The sequence below is a fragment of the Magnolia sinica genome, chromosome 9, assembly GCF_029962835.1.
Source record: "Magnolia sinica isolate HGM2019 chromosome 9, MsV1, whole genome shotgun sequence".
Lineage (NCBI taxonomy): Eukaryota > Viridiplantae > Streptophyta > Magnoliopsida > Magnoliales > Magnoliaceae > Magnolia > Magnolia sinica.
The window spans coordinates 87,382,358-87,399,245 of NC_080581.1; the positions used below are offsets into that span (position 1 = coordinate 87,382,358).

Sequence of the window (16,888 nt, forward strand, 5' to 3'; positions counted from 1 at the left end):
TCAAATTTCACTTCTTTTGGATGATACAGTAGGGAGAAACGAACGATAGATGTTTCTAAAAGGGAGAGTGACAAATTTGTAAATATAATGAACTCCATATCCATGCACGTAACTGAGAATTGGCTTGCTTCAACGATAGGTAGTGACTCATCACATGTGGATGGTGTGGCCCACCTAGTGTTCAGATCTACTTCATACTTTGACTCATGGGCTTACACGTTACTAAGAAGAGGATGAACGGAGCAGATCTCCGAGAATGCCATCAGAAGTGGGCCCCACCTATTTTTTGTACAAAACATCCAAATAGTGCCAAAAACGTCCAGTGGCGGACGTGCTTACGATTGGGTTTTGACAGTGGGCCCCATCTATCATCCTTTTTCATGATCCAAACCATCCAATGCAATCAGAAGATAAATTTGACCGCAACCTGAGCGATTCCAAGCTTCCATGCACACGTTCAAGACTGCATTAGTAAGGAAAAACGTTGCTGCGTCTATTGATGGTGTGGCCCATATGAATAACAGATTCACTCCAAATTTGAGCCCGTGATTAGGCATGAATACAGAAGCTCTAATACTGGATTTGATGCACCATAAAGTCAGTATAAGTGGACCCCACCGACCTCATCCATGAAAACGGAAGTTTCCGTTTTCCTTCCGCGCAGCTGCTGTGCGCACGGAGCGCGTCCGCAAGTTCCAGACGATTCGGGAAGTAGTGGACCACCACCGTTGTTTAGATGGCCGATCCGGACCATCCAGATGAAGGTTAAGCAAGAAACGACCCTAGTCATGGAGCTAGGCTACAACGTGAAGCCGTGCACTGTCTTAAAAATCGGGCCAAACGCAACTGTCCATGCGTTTTCGCTACATGCGCAGTTCGGTTCCGCTGCAAACTACGGAAATAGTGTCGATTCTACCGACTCTTGTTGTGTAACCGATTCCACCGCCCTTAGCACCTATAAAATAGAGAGAGAGAGAGAGAGAGAGAGAGAGAGAGAGAGAATGTGAGAAGGATCATCTTTGGGCTGGACGTGAAGCACAGGAGAGAGAGGGATCTCTTGGACTGTGGAGAGTGGGCAGCCGTGGAGGCAAAGTGGTCGGCCAAGATCTTCTTCTTTCTTCCCTTTTAGTTTTTCTTCTTCTTTTAATGCTTTTATGAGACTTTAGTCTGATCATGATTATGATAGGCTAAACCTCTTAGCTAGGGCTAAGAGGTGAAGCTTGTAGTGTGATTGAGTTGTTAGCTTTACTTTGATTCATGGTTATTGAACTCTTATGGATTTTAGTTTGATTATTAAGAAATACTTTTAGTTTTTAATGGTTTATTGTGACTCAAATTACAGTAGATCTGCAATAGCTTTGAGTTTGTTCTTTTCATTATGAGATTGTGAACTTAGGAGGCTCTGTTGTTCACCATTGTCTCCTTAGCATGGTTGGGTAACGGAATCCCTTCCTAACTTTTACAATTCTCTTGTAATTGGCTGTGGTATTGGTAAATTGTTGTTGTTTGCTATAGTCTTCTGGGCATGGTTAGGTGATGGAATCACTTCCAAATCTACACCAATCGTATCTGTTAATGATTAGATCCATGAGACATTCAGAGATCTGACAAATCTCTTCTTACCAACTGGATAGGATGGGACTCTGATTCCAGTTGTGTCCTTGAATCAATACAAGGTAACTTCCTAATTGCTGCAAGTGGATCCTTGGCACCCTAGTTCCCACCTTTATTTTTATTAGCTTTTAATAAATCTATTCACAATTATTCCCTCATATTCGCTTGATTTAGATTACATCTTAGTCTAGTTCTAATTCTATTTAGTTTCAGATTACGTACAGGTATCAGTCCCTTGGGATTCGACCTCGGTCTCACCGAGTTTATTACTACATCACAACCCTATACTTGGGGAGTGAACAGGCCTATCAAAAGTTCTAGCCCAACCAAGGCTATAAGGCACATACTTAACTAAGAGATTAGCCCAAGAAGAATCCCATTTGGGATGAGCCTTTAATCATGCAATAATTAAGCCCAAGAAAAAATATAAAATTAAGATGGTAAGATATTGACTTAAATCCTCTTCAAATTTAGTGGGTCATATTGCCCCAAAAGAACATCTATAGGCAATAATTATTGGGCTTAATGTCAAATTCTAGCCCACCCAAATTTCTGGGTTGGTTGGAGTTCAACAATAGAAGTATTTCTTAGTATAATCAATTTCTGATAGCCCACACACATCACTGTAGGCCCCACCAGATGAGAGAGAATATGCAACACACATATCAAATGGGCCAGGCCATTGAAATGCGGGCCCAGCAATAGCCTAAGGCTGAGATGTCTCATGTGTAGGCAGCCCTATGGGCCCGGGGTATCTTGCCCAAAAATCCACCCAATGGGCCCCAATTGAATACAAAAAAAAAGGAAGATGGTTAATCCCCTAAGGACCCCACGTGGATGGGTGGTGAGATATACAACACATCAAGGTGGGCCCACGAAATAGGCTGGTCGCCCCAACCTGGGCGTCCCTACTTAGTGGCCACTCCCGGCCGCACCACGGCCAGCTCAAATGTCTGTTGGGTCTAAAATTTTGTAAGGTGACACTTCAATATGTGAGCCACAACTTCACAAAATTTTAAAATTTTTGGATATTCCTAAGTATTTTAATTAATTTAAACAAAATAGTCTGTCTAGAAAATCGGATAGACCTGGACGTCCCAACGTGGTGGGACAGTCCGGCCCTCGCCACGGTGTGCACAGGGGTCCATTGGCCTTGAAATTTGGTAGGTCAGTCCTAAAATGAGTTGACCATACTTATATAAAATTTTAGAATTTTTAGGCATCTCAAATTTATTTTAATTCATTTAAATAAATTAATCTGTCCTGAAAATCGGACTGATCTGGATATCATATTATAGTGGGCCGGTCCGCCACCATCATGGTGAGTACAGGCGTCCATTGGCCCCAATATTTTGTAGGTGGGTCTTATCATGGGTGGGCCACCTCTTTGTAAAATTTTATACTTTTTAAAGTAGTGAAAGTATTTTTAATAATTCATACAATTTATGGACAGCAATGTTGTAGAACAATTACAGATTATTGTCCCCTTTTAGATCACCCAAGGAGTGGGATGCTCATCAAATCAAGGGAAAAAGGGAGAGAAGGGTGCCTCCATTACTGTACAATAAGGTAGGGTCCACATCAGTTGGCCACCTTCCCAAAATCAGATCACATTGGGGTCTTTCCCTCTTCCACCAACATGGCTGGACGGTCCCATATGTTGGACCGTCCAGGCCCTTAGGCCCAGCCCCTAGACGTCTCAAAAAGGGCGGAATGGGATAGGTTTTTAGCATGTATCAAGGTGGAGTCCACATACCAATAAACCACCCTTATCTTCTTCAAAACAAAGTAACACAGGCGCCCAAACAATTAGCAACATAGCCCTAAAAAAAATCTGGACAGCAAGGTATATAGCTGCCTAGTACAGTCCACAATTAAAGTTCTAGCAAAATAATCTTTATGCACATCAAGGTGTGGCCACCTAGATGGGCCACACACATCTGGGACATACTCGCAAATGATCCAAACCTTGCATGTGTAAATGGACAGCAAGGTGGATCTCCACATGTCCAGAAAATGAGACGTATGGACATCTCAACAAGGATGGACGGTTGGATGTGCCTTGCACATCAGGTGGGCCACGATGACCAACAATTATTTAGGAAGAAGGAATAAAAGAGATAGAGAAAATAAGAGAAGGAGATCGGCCATTCAAGAGGGGTTTCGCAACTAAAAACCCCTTATGTACAAAGAAGATTCAACCATGCAATTGCTCATTTATGGATCTATGCATGCATGAACCTCCATAGTAAAAATCTAAGGTGGGGATGCCATCCCCACCATAAAATAAAGGTCTAGATGACCTTAGGAGGGCAGAGATCATGAAACATATCATGATGGGGTCCATGGAGAATGGCCTCATCATGGATTAACACATGCATGATGGATGGCCAATAGGCACATCCAAAGGGTTAGATGGGATCCCCATCATGGATTGGTGGGTCCCACTTGTTCCCTACATGAAGAACAAAAGAAATAAGAGAAGGAAGGGAGATTAGCATTTGTGAAAAACACCCACCTTGAATCTTCAAGCTACCACCAATACTAAGTACTCCAAGCTCCAAGCCTTAAGGTTCAATGGTCAAGATGAGTTTGTGGTAGTTAGATGGAAGAAGAAAGGAAGGAGAAGTTGCTGAAAATTGGTAAAGGGAGGACTGGACATTCCACCATGGAAGAGGAAAATGAGAGAATGAAGGAGGAGAGAGAGGAAGGGAGGGTTGTAGGAGAGTCATCATTGCTCTCCGTCCTTAGTTAGAGAAAGAAATCCATGACCTATGGTGATACAAACAATGCTTGCTAGGGTAGGTTAGGTGTGGGTAGTGTTTAGGATGGGTAGTGTTTATTCCATGGGAATTGTAGTGTGTGTGGATGGTGTGCATGAGAACTTGTGGCATGAGAGTTGTCCATATGCTTTTGTATAAAAAGTGGGCCACATGATGAAATGCTCACAACTTTTGATCTATAAGTCGGATGAACGCACAAGACGTGTCGTTGGAACTGCAACGACGATACGAACGAGATGACATAGGTCTCGGGCTGATTCGAGTCGGGTCAACATGATCGGACTCAAGGATGACTGCATACACTATCCGAGGGTCGCGGGTTGCCGGGATTCGACTGGTAGGACCGCGAGACCATGATGAACAAGATGCATACTCACACACACATGCATACATGCGAACTTGGGTCGAGTCTCACAGATAATAATCTAAGAGCACCAAGCAAACATAAGAGAACATAAAGATTTAATATGAAAAATCCTTCTGGGAAAAAACCACGGCACAAAGCGACAGATCTTCACTATGAAAATAGAAATAACAAAGAGAGATGACTTACCCGATTCGAACAACCTAGAATCTCACCCTTGCTACACCCTTTGGAAACTCTAAAACCCCTTTAGAAACCCTTGGAATACCTTTAGAAAGCCTTAGAATACCTAAGAATGACCTAAGGACTCCTATTTATAGATGGGGAAACCCCACTTACCCACCTCCCTATAAACCGCCTCAAATTTACATAGTCTGCGCGAAATCCGCTCACCATCTGCATAACCTTCAACTAGTTGACCCTACTCCTCGACTAGTCGAGTGTTTCGAAAATACTAAATACATCATTGTTAGACTTCAAGTCGAACTGTCTTCGACCAGTCGAAGAGACCTTCAACTAGTCGAGCTAGTCGTCCCTCGATTGGTCGAGCATCACGGAGGAATTTAAGACATCTGTTTTAACAATAAGAAGTGGGTCAGACTTATGTATTCATAAAATCCAATCCACTCGTCAGATGCGTAATCTAAAATGACCGGCGCTGCCCAAAAATCATTCCAATTCAAAACTGGGGTGAGCAATACAACCGAGAATAAGTTAAGAGTGTATAGTGACCATTGATTTAAATCTAAGCCCACAGTGTAGCACGTTGGTAAAATTAACAGAATAATATTTTTCTATAAAATATGGAATCCAAAAAATCCAAGTTGATCTTATATATGGACAGGCTGAAGCATGTCTGGGACGTTTTCCTTGAAGTGTTATTTGCCCCTACTCAAGTGAATTAAGTATGTTGATAGGTTGCAGGCAAACCACTTCTAGGATATGACGAGCCTGATGTGGGTTTGCGTTCAGCAAACACGAAGGCCCACTATTAGAACTTTGTTACACACAGTCTGGCAGAAATACAGAAAAGAAAAATCTTAAAAAAGAAAAAGAGAGAAGAAGATGTCTGTAAGTAAGACCACTGCACTGGTTTATACTTCTTGTTCTTCAGCTATTGGTTCAATTGAACCATTCTAGACCACACCGCTGGTCTGTTCTTCAAGCAATGGTTCAACCTTGCTGTCTTGTTGGAGTCACTGAAGTATATGAGAGGATTGACTATCTCAATTCGTATGGGTCTGGTGAAGTGGGTTAAGACATGGTTTGAAAATCCATCCAGACCCTGTTTATATAGGTTGTGGTGGCTGGGGGTTATGGTCCAGGGAATAAATCCCATTGACCGTTTTCTAGTGGAGAAAACTAGCCGTTAATGGCTGTTTTTGGATTGTTGTGCATGAGACATAACCACTGCTGCATGCTGACTGTTGTGAGACAGTGGCTAGCCATTTTCTAGCTATTGGGCTAGCCATGCAATAGTTATAGCATAGTTTCTGTACTAATGGCACAGCTGTTACACTTCTCCTACAACAGTCATATTCAGCCTCTCTATATACACTGGAGGACTTCTCTCTCAGTCCTCTAGTCTCCCTTCCAACCAGCCACTCACATTAGCCACCTACTGACACTGCGACTCGCACACGTCCTACTCAGGTTCGCGTAAAGTATTGAAGGATCGACCCTCTACGACACGATGCGCACGTGCAAAGTACAAAGTGCGCCACTAGCACCTCTACAGCCACATTACCTCACATGCACATGCTCTCGCACTAAGCCCGAGCCCGCGCACGGGTGTTCCAGTGCTACGCATTGAAACACGCAAGTCCCATGTTCCATAGACTATGTGGGCAAATAATAAGGTACTCCACTGTTTTCATATAAACCAAGAAAAGTTCTCTTCTCTTTCCCATGCGGGACTATTCTCAAAACCCCCAAAAACGCTTTTTACAAAAATTATATATATATATATATATTATATTTTATTTAAAATATATTTTATAAAATCATTTATTTTACAACAATCCCCCACTAATTTTTTAAAAATATATTTTTCTCGATTAAACATTTTTACCAGAATAATCAGCTTATACGCATAAAGAAGATATCTTTCGATTTTAATCTTCCCTTACTGTATATCTCAAAACTCTATCGAAATGACTAATAGCCATAGCGTTGAGCCAGTTATTCCTAAATAAAAGAGTCAGAGAAACCACACACATATTTGCTATGTGTTAGTTAGAGTTCCTACAATCTTGCTCAGCACAATTAATGACCATGTGCTTTATCCTAATTCGTGGACAATCTCGAGAGAAAATTCCTAACTCTCATGAGAGACGGCATCATCTCTACATTCATATAGGTAAAATCCTTCCAATGTCTTCGTTACTATAAGGCACTTGTTCTATAGACTGGATTTCATTAAGAGTTCTAAGACTCAACCCTCTTTCGTAACGCTCAGCACTTATCTATTATGGATGAGGTTTTATAATTCAGTGCTGAAAACTTTCCATATATCAGTGACTTATTCTTACCCATTAAACTCGAAATTAGAAATTTTCTGACTTTAAGTTAGATTACCATCACTGGCGGAACTTTGATTAAAGAGTTTCAAACTCATCTCTCTAGATGTAGCCTTTACTACCTCTCTTGGTAGAGGTTTAGTGAAAGGTTCTGCTAGGTTATTGCTTGATTTCACATAGGAAAAAGCAATGATTCCATCTCGAATCAATTGTTTGACATAATCATGTCGAAGACTGATATGTCTAAACTTACCATTATATGTGCTACTATAAATGCTGGCTAATGTGGCTTCACTATCACAATGTAATAACATAGCCGAGATAAGCTTTACACAGAAAGAGATTTTTAATAGAAGATTCCTTAGCTACTCAGCCTCTTTGTCTATTGTAGCTAGGGCTATAAATTAGACTTCATTGTCAAATGCGTTTTGCAGGTCTGTTTCTTAGATTCCAAGATACAGCTGTACTTCCTAGGGTGAATATCCACCTTTTAGTAGACTTGTTGTCCCTTGCACTCGATATCCAGCTGATTGCTTGCCTCCAAGTGCAGAGGTTCATAAGTAATATCCTGTGAATACAGGGTCGATCCCACAGGGAGATGAATTGCGAGAAGGAAAAAATCAAATGCAAAACAAACTAAGTAATAAAAACTAAACTGATGATTTGATTTTTGGATTTTTGAATGGATGTAATTCAATTGAATAAAAAAAACACCCAAGCTTCAAAGTTCCACACATAGATTAATGTTCCAAAATCATGATGACTTGGATAACACAACTAGGATCTGAGCACTATGGTCAGCCTAATCGGAAAATAAAACACTTTAAATATTTTAATAAATGATATAAAAGATTAGAAAATAATAGATTTGCACCATTGACATATATTCTCAAGCGCCAGTGATTTTAAGTATTCAATATCTATAGGATAATGAATATCAAAGAAATATAACAGGTTGAGAACATCTCCTATTTAGGAAATCTGATTAATCTAGGGTAAGCCTATCCATCAATGTAAATCTCATATGATGGAAACATATGGATCTTACAAGAGGATAAAAACAAAACCTAAATAATAGATAATATGCATACACCATTATTCTCATCATTAAAACAATTAATCATCATAACTTAAAGAAATATTAAACCCATGTGCTTCCCTTCGAGCTTGGGTTAGAGGGAACTTAGAAAAACATAATTAAATTGCAGAAATAAAAAGCAACAAGAAAGAAAGAAGAAAAATTGTAAATAGAAAAAAATCTAAAAGGAAAGAAACAACTTATAAAGCTTTAATAAAACTAAAAACTCTTAAAAAAAATCCTAAATATTGCTCTTGAATGCTTTGAATGATGCTTTAGAATGCCCTAGGAGGCCCTATTTATAAGTAGGGAACTCCAAACTTCGTACAAAGTTGAAAACCCTAGAAAATGCCTCAAATATACGTATTTTCTCAAAATAGACTTCTCGCTGCATAGTTCGTTTAAAACAGACTTCCTACTGCGCAGTTTTCCAAAATAAACTTCACAGCTTCAAAATACACTTTTTTAGGACGATTTCAGGATTCTTCACTTCAAATCTTCGATTCTCTTCATTCCTCGCTTGGTTTTCTTGGATCTTTGGCATGTGAATTCTTCAATCTTGATCTCCTAAGATCCATCCATTGCCTTGGTGAATTTGAGCATCAAATTCTTACTTTTTAACACCTTTTTCAATCCAAGCTTTTAAATTCACCTTGCAACACATACATGAGTAAAATAGAATATTAAGATGATTTATGTTCATAAAACCAAGATATAAATGGCGAAAATTATGCAATATTTGAGTCTTAACACACCCCCCAACCAGCATTTTGCTAGTCCCGAGCAAAATAAGCGAAGAAAAATAAAAATAAGAAAAAAATAATTCTAGAAACAAAATTAAAATGAAAACAAAATTCTAACTACACTTTCGCAAGTAATCTCGATTGCATTTAGCATATGCAACAAGCCTTTAAACCCCTAGGTTTCCCCTAGTGGACGAGTTATAGTCTCGTGAGGGTTTCCAGAAATGTTACCCACAAACATTGAAAATAAGAAAAATATTTCAACACTATAAAATTTATACAATTATGCCTCCATTAATCATATGAATTCCAAAACAAAACAATACTTACCCTAGATATGAAGTTAGCTAGAATCTTAATTTTTTAATCCATTACATCCTTGAGTTCAGAGACCTAATCAAAATTTAGAATAGTTATAACCCAATATCCTTAGGTGCTTCGTGACACTAGTCTAACTTTGAGAAATATGCATGTTCCCTATCCTAACTCCTTTCAATCATCCCAAGAATATGAAATCTCTAGTTATCTCATTTTTTTTATGACATTTCTTCTTTTATCATCATATCCTCATTATTATAGACCACCCTTAGATGAAGATTCCCATCGGGTTTGCTTCATAACCTAAGGTATCGTACTTGTAATGGTAACAGTAATGGATACTTAGGTATTCTTACTCCGGATTACTGACACGATTGTTATGGTCATTGCATTCATGCTCTATAATAAAAATTTCTTTTTTTCCATCACTCTCTTTTTTTTTTCCCTTTAATATTCTCTCTTTTAAACATATATCAATGGTACTAGTTCATTCAACCTTGTTTGAATCAAAAGTTGTTATTTTAGTTCACATATCATATTCCTCACTTAGTTAGCTAGGGTGTATTGTGAATTCAGTACATCAAATTACAACTCACTTTAAACTAGTGATTAGATAATTGAACTCAAGTTTATAATTTTCAGTTGTCAGATTTCTGACTACTATCAACCTAGATTAGGTATTAAATTTGCCTTTGGAATTCGCAAAATATCATGTTCACATTCTTGTATATAAAAAATATTATTTTGAAAATGTTGAAATTTTTTATTTTTATTTTTTTTAAATTTTTCATAAACCTAAAAAAAAAATAAACTTAAACCTAACTGAAACCTAAAAATAATAAAAATAATAATAATAAAATAAACTGAAACTCCCAAAAAAAAAAAAAAAAACTTACACATGGATGACTATCCACACACCCCAACCTAAAATCTACATTGTCCCCAATGTAATGATAATGTAATGTAAAGAACAATAAAAATAAAAGAAATGGTGGATAATACCTGCCATGAAAAACTCACCTGCTATGTGACACTAAAAAAATTGAATATGATACAAATCCTACACAAATGCTCCGTTAGACCAGGAGCATCATTCTGAATATTCTGGCTCATGAAGAGGGACGGACTCCTCTCCTAAATGAAAGTTTTCCACATAAGGCTTCAATCTCTGACCATTAACCTTGTACACATTGCCATTACGTGGATTCTCAATTTCAACAGCCCCATGAGTATAAACATTCTTCACAATGAAGGGGCCTGTCCATCTTGATCTTAACTTTCCCGGAAAGAACTGGAGACGGGAATTGTACAATAGGACCTTTTGCTGAGGTTCAAAATTCTTCCTCAGGATATTTTTGTCATGAAAAGCTTTGGTCCTCTCTTTGTAGATTTTAGAATTTTCATAGGAGTCTCTCCTCAACTCCTCTAATTCATTTAACTCTAATTTCCTTTGTCCACTTGCTTGATCCATATCAAAGTTTAATTTTTTTATTACCCAGTAGGCTTTATGTTCCAATTCCACAGGCAAGTGGCAAGCCTTCCCATACACCAATCTGTATGGAGACATTCCAATCGGGGTCTTATAAGCAGTCCTATAAGCCCATAAAGCGTCGGATAGTCTGAGGGACCAATCCTTCCTATCTGGCCTTATAGTTTTCTCTAAAATATGTTTGATTTCCCGATTAGAAATCTCAGCTTGCCCACTCGTTTGTGGGTGGTATGGGGTGCTCACTTTATGCTTGATGCCATATTTCTTCATCAAAGCCTCAAATGTTCTATTGCAAAAGTGAGACCCGCCATCACTAATGATGGCCTTTGGAGTTCCAAATCTAGCAAAAATATTTTCCTTGAGGAATCGTATGACCACTTTGTTGTCATTGGTCCTACTTGGAACTGCCTCAATCCACTTTGAAACATAGTCCACACCAACCAATATATAAAGAAATCCAAAAGAAGATGGAAATGGACCCATAAAATCAATACCCCAACAATAAAAAATCTCCAATGGTAAAATTGGGGATAAAGGCATCATGTTGCGCCGGGACACTCTTCCCAACCTTTGACATCTATCACAAGCAACACAGAAAGCATGGGTGTCTTTAAACATGGTGGGCCAGTAAAAACCACACTGCAGGATTTTTGCAGTGGTTTTCTTAGCAGAAAAATGGCCACCACATGCTTCCATGTGACAAAAAGAAATAACACTTCGAACTTCATCCTCTGGGACACAACGTCTAAAAATTTGATCAGTCCCATATTTATATAAATACGGGTCATCCCAGAAGAAGTTTCTAACCTCGGTTTCAAAACGCTTCCTATCTTGTAACTTCCAATGATATGGCATTTTTCCCGTTACAAGATAGTTCACTATATCCGCATACCAAGGCAATTTGGAGATCGCAAATAATTGTTCATCAGTGAAAGTGTCTTGTATATACATCTCATCAGTGAAATCATCTAACACCAATTTGGAAAGGTGATCGGCCACTACGTTTTCTACTCCTTTCTTATCTTTTATCTCTAAGTCAAATTCTTGGAGTAGGAGGATCCATCTCAAAAGTCTCGGCTTTGCATCTTTCTTAGATAACAAATATTTCAAAGCCGAGTGGTCCGTGAAAATGACCACTTTGGATCCCAGTAAGTAGGACCTAAACTTATCCAAAGCAAAAACTACTGCAAGCAACTCTTTTTCAGTTGTTGAGTAGTTCACTTGGGCCGAGTTTAGAGTTCTACTCGTATAGTGAATAACGTAGGGCCGTTTATCTTTCCTTTGGCCCAAAACAGCCCCTATGGCATAATCACTTGCATCGCACATTAGTTCAAAAGGAAGTGTCCAATCTGGTGGACGCATGATAGGTGCAGTGGTAAGGGATGATTTAATTTTATTAAATGCACTTGCACACTCATCTGTCCACTTAAATGGAACATCCTTTTGAAGAAGATTAGTCAAGGGTCTAGTAATAACACTAAAGTCCTTGATGAATCTTCTATAAAAACCAACATGCCCTATAAGTGATCTAATATCTCTAACAGTTCGGGGGATAGGTAGATTAGCTATAATGTCAAGTTTTGAGCGATCTACCTCGATTCCATTTTTGGAGATAACATGGCCCAAAACAATTCCCTTTTGAACCATGAAATGACATTTCTCCCAATTTAAGACAAGGTGTTTCTCTTCGCACCTGGACAAGACAAGAGATAAATTGTTGAGGCATTCCTCAAAACTACTCCCAAATACAGAGAAGTCGTCCATGAAAACCTCAAGAAATTTTCCAACCATATTTGAAAAAATACTTAACATACACCGTTGAAAAGTTGCTGGGGCGTTACACAATCCAAATGGCATTCGTTTGAAAGCAAACGTGCCAAATGGACAAGTGAACGTGGTTTTCTCTTGGTCTTCAAGGGCTATCTCTATTTGGTTATATCTAGAATATCCATCAAGAAAACTATAAAAGGAGTGACCTGCTACCCTCTCTAAAACTTGATCAATGAATGGTAGAGGGAAATGGTCCTTCTTTGTGACTTGGTTCAATTTTCTATAGTCAATGCAAACACGCCAACCAGTGGTGACATGTGTTGGTATGAGTTCATTATTAGAATTCTGCACAATAGTTATTCCAGATTTCTTTGGGACTACTTGAGTTGGACTCACCCAAACACTATCGGATATTGGGTAGATGATTCCCACATCCAATAATTTGATCACCTCATTTTTTACAACTTCCATCATGTTTGGATTGAGACGCCTTTGAGGTTGTCTAATTGGTTTGGCGTCATCATCGAGGTGGATTCGATGGGTGCAAATGGAAGGGCTTATACCCTTGATGTCAGAAATGGTCCAGCCCAAAGCTCCTTTGTGGTCCCTTAGAACTTTCAACAATTTAATCTCTTGATCCTTCTCTAAAAATGAAGAGATCACCACAGGATAAGTTTTATTTTCACCTAAGTATACATACTTAAGCTCATTTGGCAGTGGTTTTAAATCAAGCTTTGGAACATTGGTTGGTGATGGTAGAGGTCGCAAGTCCTTGATAGATAGGATTTGAGTGCGCGGTCTCCATTGGCACATACCAATGTCCTGGGTGGTAGTGCTCTCATTATCATCAGAAATTTCAGCAAGCATTTTTTCTAAATTAGAATTTTTCAAGTCTCCAATGACTTGAATCAATTCATCAGTCAGACTAGGTTCTAATTCCTTTTCTTCTATCAAGCAGTCCATGAAATTCAACTCATGGATCTCATTATTATCAATGGGCTGCTTACATAGATTGAAAATATTTAGCTCTAGAGTCATGTTACCAAAAGACAAGTTCATCATTCCATTCCTGCAATTTATGATTGCATTTGAAGTTGCTAGGAATGGACGGCCTAAAATGATGGGAACTTGAGCGCTAGCATTTACACATGGTTCAGTGTTTAGTACAATAAAATCCACGGGGAAGTAGAATTTCTCCACTTGGACTAGCACGTCCTCTAAAATTTCCCTTGGTACCTTAATAGAGCGGTCAGCAAGTTGGAGTGTAATCGTGGTTGGTTTAAGCTCGCCTAACCCCATTTGTTTGTAAACCGAATAAGGTACTAAGTTGACACTTGCACCCAAATCTAACAAAGCATGTTCAATTTGAAAATTCCCAATAATACAAGGAATAGTGGGACTTCCCGGGTCTTTGTATTTGGGTACAACCCTTTGTTGAATTATAGCACTCACTTTCTCAGTAAGGAAGGCCTTTTTGTGCACATTTAATTTCCTTTTTACAGTGCACAAATCCTTGAGATATTTAGCATATGATGGAATTTGTCTAATGGCATCAAGTAGAGGAATATTGACAGTAACCTTTTGGAGCACATCCAACACCTCTTGATATTTCATGGGGACAGTTGGATTCCGAAGTCTAGATGGGAACGGAACTGGAGGCTCATATGACTTAGTCTCTTTATCCTTTTGCTGTTGTGGCTCTTGAACCATAGCCGGTTCATCATTTTCTTGAGACAGTGGCTCATCCTCCGGTATTTCTACTGGTTGCATTATCTTGTTATCGACCTCTTTTCCACTTCTCAAGGTAATGATGGCCTTAGCTTGTTCATGATGTAGCTCACTTTGATTTGAGTCTCCAATGAAATGTGTATTTCGAAGGTTTGGCACAAGTTGAGAAGGAAGGGTGCCTTTTTCCCTAGTATTTAGTTGAGTCTCAATCCTAGCCACAGCTGTCTTTAATTCCTGATTTGATTGGATTAGAGACTGATTCATTTGAGCTTGAGAGTTAATGAATGTGGTCAATGCATCCTCCACAGATGATCGCTTTGGCGGGGGCACATATGGTGCATTGTTAGGTGCCCCAAAGAAGTTATTTTGTGGAGGCATTTGAGGTGCATTGGGCACATTAATTTGTGGTCCATTCCTCCAACTAAGATTAGGATGGTTACGCCAATTTGGATTGTACGTGTTTCCCAATGGTTGCATAACTGACCTTTGGTAATTATTTATAGCATTTGCTTGATCATGCTCATGCGTGATATTTTGTACAACTGAGATTATTGGACAATCCTTTGTGTCATGGTCTGTACCACCACAAATGCTACAAAAATTACCTAAGAAAGTGTTTGCTTTAACCATATCAATCTTCCTAATTTCCAAAGCTTCGACCTTTCTAGCCAATGCAGCGAATTTTGCATTAAGGTCGTCTTCCTCTCTTAGGACATACATTCCCGCTTTCTCTCTAGGAATGGGTCTAGTTTGGTCTGATTTAGCAGAGACATCCCATGTCTGAGTATTCTCTGCTAACATATCTAGAAAATTCCAAGCCTCATTATGATCTTTATCAAGGAAGGTTCCACCACACATCATCTCTATGAACTGACGGGTATCCATGGTGAGCCCCTTTCGGAAAGCATCAATCACGTGCCATGGTTCATAACCATGATGTGGACAAGTAATTAGAATATCTTTGAAGCGCTCCCAAGCTTGAAAAAATAGTTCATTCCCCTTTTGGGAGAATGACATGATTTCTTGTTTTAGTGCATTTGTTTTGTGCTCGGGAAAGAACTTTTTCAAAAACTCTCTACTTAAGGCTTGCCATGAAGTGATGGTATTAGGTCTTAGAGAGTTGAGCCATGCTTTGGCCCAATCCTTTAGAGAAAATGAGAATAACCTAAGCTTAAGTACATCCCTATTGCCATTGTTTACTTGTAACGTTGCAATTACTTCCTCAAAGTCCTTGAGGTGCAAGTAGGGGCTTTCAGAATCTAAGCCATGAAATTTAGGAATTAATTGAATCACACCTGGTTTAAAATCAATGTTCCCTGTGTGAGCAGGGAACACTATACAAGATGGTAAAGTTGATCTCTCAGGGTGTAAATGTTCACGTAAAGTTCGTGGTTGGTTTAACACATTCCTATGAACTTCATTTTCATCCTCAAGAGGAGGATTATTTTGATTTATAGTTGGATTTGGCAGATTTGGATTTGGATTATCAATTGGGTCTGCCATGGAATCCAAGTGATATTGAGTGCCTCTTCTAAGTGAATGATCAAGGCCTGGAACTAGTCCCCCTTCAGAGGAGAGTCGATTGTTTTGATCCCTACTCCAACGGGACATAAACCATCCACACCACACAACAAATACCACTAATTCAAATCGCAAGTATGATACTTAAAATAAAAATAAAAACTTAAATCAACAACCCAGGTGGCAGAGCCGACCATGAGGGTTCAGTCCACAAAGCAAAATAAATCAACAACCCAGGCGGCAGAGCCGACCATGAGGGTTCAATCCACAAAGCAAAATAAAAAAATAAATAAATAAATAAAAGTAAAACTAATGCAGAAATTAAACTATGCTAATATGAAAAATAGATTCAGCGGATGATCTTTGTGATCAAACAGCAACTATAGGACAACCATAGCACTTGGGTGATAAAATCCCAAGCAGGGCAACCTTATGTCATAGTTAGTGCTTGAAAGTCCCAACTGAATTTATTTTCAAAGAAAAAGAAAATAAGAAAAAAAAATAAAAAATAAAAAATAAAAAATAAAAATCTATGGAAAATCTGAAGGGTTTAGAAGAAAACTTACCTTGGCTATCTTGCACAGATCTGATCTATCTCAATCTCTCCCCGGCAACGGCGCCAAAAACTTGATTGCTTGCCTCCAAGTGCAGAGGTTCATAAGTAATATCCTGTGAATACAGGGTCGATCCCACAGGGAGATGAATTGCGAGAAGGAAAAAATCAAATGCAAAACAAACTAAGTAATAAAAACTAAACTGATGATTTGATTTTTGGATTTTTGAATGGATGTAATTCAATTGAATAAAAAAAACACCCAAGCTTCAAAGTTCCACACATAGATTAATGTTCCAAAATCATGATGACTTGGATAACACAACTAGGATCTGAGCACTATGGTCAGCCTAATCGGAAAATAAAACACTTTAAATATTTTAATAAATGATATAAAAGATTAGAAAA

The 16,888-nt window shown here is 38.7% G+C and overlaps 1 non-coding gene across 1 annotated transcript; it reads left to right on the top strand.

The window, feature by feature from the left end:
• Positions 1-15,334: 15,334 nt before the first annotated feature.
• LOC131257134 (small nucleolar RNA R71) lies at positions 15,335-15,441 on the top strand. Its single transcript, XR_009177150.1, has one exon. It is a non-coding gene; the product is annotated as a small nucleolar RNA R71 (small nucleolar RNA).
• Positions 15,442-16,888: the final 1,447 nt, after the last annotated feature.